The 3,022-nt window shown below is 37.6% G+C and overlaps 1 pseudogene; it reads left to right on the forward strand.

The window, feature by feature from the left end:
- Positions 1–249: 249 nt before the first annotated feature.
- On the forward strand, positions 250–1,377 carry LOC149143181 (phospholipase A1-Igamma2, chloroplastic pseudogene; annotated as a pseudogene).
- The last annotated feature ends 1,645 nt before the right edge of the window (positions 1,378–3,022 follow it).

Below are 3,022 nucleotides of genomic sequence, written 5' to 3' on the forward strand. Positions count from 1 at the left end.
GCGTATCGTGATATGCACATTGAGATTAGCATAGCAGATAAGAGTTCAGCTTGCATACAACTGCAGAGTCTAACACATCATCAGCCTACCCCGTATCTCACCACTTCTATATTTTCAGATTCAGAAATTATGGATCGAATCCTACGTCACTTGTTTTCATTTCTACGAAGGAAGAGCCCTTTGTCTTTGACAAATCAAAGCTTCCCTCGTTTGCATGAAGAGTTGATAACCCCCAATGGGTACAAAAATATGGCCCTTGCTGATATGTGGAAAGATATTCAGGGATCAAACTCGTGGAATGGGTTATTAGATCCCATTAATCCAGTATTGAAAGCTGAGATTCTCAGATATGGTGATTTTTCAGAGTTATGCTATGATGCGTTTGATTCTGACCTTTCCATGAATGATTATGGTGGGTGTAAGTATAGCCCCGATAAATTCTTCCAAAGTTATGAAATGGCCGGTGATTTGCAGTGCTGCCCTAAGGGCTATGAAGTGACCAAGTATTTGTACGCAGAAACTGATGCACTGGGGAGGCAAATAGAGCAATCTGTTTGGATTGGCTTTATTGCAGTCTGCACAGATGCTGAAGAGATACGAAGACTAGGGCGGCGAGATATTGTAGTAGCGTGGAGGGGAACCCAAACGCTTCAAGAATGGATAGAGGATGCTAGGGACATCTTAGTTCCTGCCGGATTAGCAATTTCTCGTTTCAACCGCAAGGGCGTCCGAGCCGGATTATCAACTACTGCTCATTTCATCGACAGCGGCGTCCGAGTGGAGGAGGGATTTTTAAGCTGTTACATCTCTCATGGAGAGAACTCAAAATCCGCTAGATATACTGTTATTTTAGAAATTCTTAGACTGGTAGATAAATACAAGCAGGGAAGTCTGAGCGTAACATTAACTGGGCACAGCTTGGGAGCTGCTCTCGCAACCCTAAGTTCATATGACGTTAAAAGAATCCTTATCGAAAATGTGTCGGGACGGCCTATACCTGTAACTGTATTTACATTTGCAAGCCCGCGAGTAGGCAATAGAACATTCGCCCTGCGAATGGAGGAGTTGGGAGTGAAGGTGTTGCGGTTGGTAAACAAGGAAGATATTGTTCCAAAAGTTCCTGGGCTTGTTTTCAACGAGAAGTCATGTGGATGGTTGAGCAAACTGTTCGACTGGCTTCCTTGGACATATTTTCATGTCGGTGTGCAAATCATTCTTGACAACCACGACAAACGTAACCTCGATCCTGCTTACGCCCACAGTCTAAAGGTTTATCTTCATCTGATTGATGGTTATGTCGGAAAGGGTAAACCTTTCAAATATTCTGGTCGCAACACTGCCACAAACATCAAATTGATAAACGTAGACAACAAGTAGAACTACAGATGATGGCTGAACCGCATTGGATTGTTCTGTGTACTGTCTTCTTTTATTTTATCAGTGTTTTCTTTGTGAGAAGATCAAATCATTACATAATTCCATTTAGTGACTCTCTGAGAATCAAACGCTTCTCTATCATTCCGATAGCTTGTATCACAAGTCATAGCCGGTATAACAATGAAAACAATAAAATAAATATAAATTATCTCATCTTGATTGTAATTTCTTTTTTAGTATATCACAATATAAATATAGTTGATTTGCTGAGATATATTAACATTAAATTTGAATTCTGATTTAGCTTTTATAGTTGTTGAATTTGGATTTTTATTTAAATTTTATAAAGGGTTTAACGGTTTAAAGATTATTATAGATTCATTGAACTTTACATTTATCATCATGTTTGGGGAAATGTAGTTTTTTTTCTAAAAATTCGAAAAAGGTAGAAATTTAAGATTCAAAATTACATATTTATATTAATTCTATAAATTTGATTCCTTAAAAATTGATAAATCCAAAAGTTACATATCCACCTCCATGCTTTTTTATTTATAAACTAGCAATTATCTTTAAAAGTTTAAAGATACATTACAAGTTTAAAGATACACTAAAGGAGTAGAAAATTTTGAAAGATCATCTTGAAAAACTAGATCCCTAAACATAATAGAATAAATATTAGATAAAAGATTATTTGAAAAAAAAATGAGAAAACTCTATGAGAAACTTTCTATTTTAGTTGTTGCTTACTTGTTGATGGAAAATTTGTGGTTGCAACATTTGATTATGCCCAGAGTAACATGATTGATGGAAAATTGGGTGGTAAATAGGTAAATGAGCACACAATTTATCCTCGAGAATTGAAGAATTCCTCATTTAGTATACTGCTATATTGGGTAAGGCAAATTGTGAAGAAAAAAAGGATTTAATATAAATGTAGATTTATTATATTTATAATAAATATAAATTTTATTATATTTATTACTATTGTAATAATAATATTCACTTCAGGGAATATAATTATGGTTTAAATTCGAAAAAGATCATCTACATAGACCACAAGATATACAATTCTTTTTCCAACTTTCTTGACAAGCAAAGTTGCATCATCAAGATCAAATAACACTTAACTACTAACATGTGGTCTTGGTGGATCTGCTACTAAGTCACACGCCACGCTGTTGCTGAGCCTGCGCTCCCCAGTGCTTGTGGCCTTCAGCCCTTTGCTTGCCATGGCCCCTCCGGATGAAACCTTGGAGGCAGCCACTACCGAGCTGGCGCCCTAGTCAAATCTTTGTCGCCTCACTGCCCTCGCCCAACAATCTCAAAGTTTGTTAAGAAGCTAGATGTTTTGCAAGAAGTGATTCTTCCCCCTGCTCTCCCTTGCATGGCAGCACTTTCTCTGGCAGAATGAGGTCTCATCGGACAATTCACTAGTCTCTGGCCCTCTCCAAAGGTGGTGCAAAGGTGGGTCAAGCAAAACTGGTCCGATAAAATAAACGGCAAAATTTCCATCTACTTCTGTGGGAAAGGGTACTTCACCTTCCACTTTGAATCAAGAGAAGACAAGGATCTAATCTTTAGGAACATACCATATTTCATGGACTCCAGAGGCTTGTACCTCAACAAATGGACCCCGGATTTT

The sequence above is a fragment of the Pinus tabuliformis genome, chromosome X (genome assembly GCF_031772625.1).
Source record: "Pinus tabuliformis cultivar Carrire ecotype Pingquan chromosome X, CPIR1, whole genome shotgun sequence".
NCBI classification, from domain to species: domain Eukaryota; kingdom Viridiplantae; phylum Streptophyta; class Pinopsida; order Pinales; family Pinaceae; genus Pinus; species Pinus tabuliformis.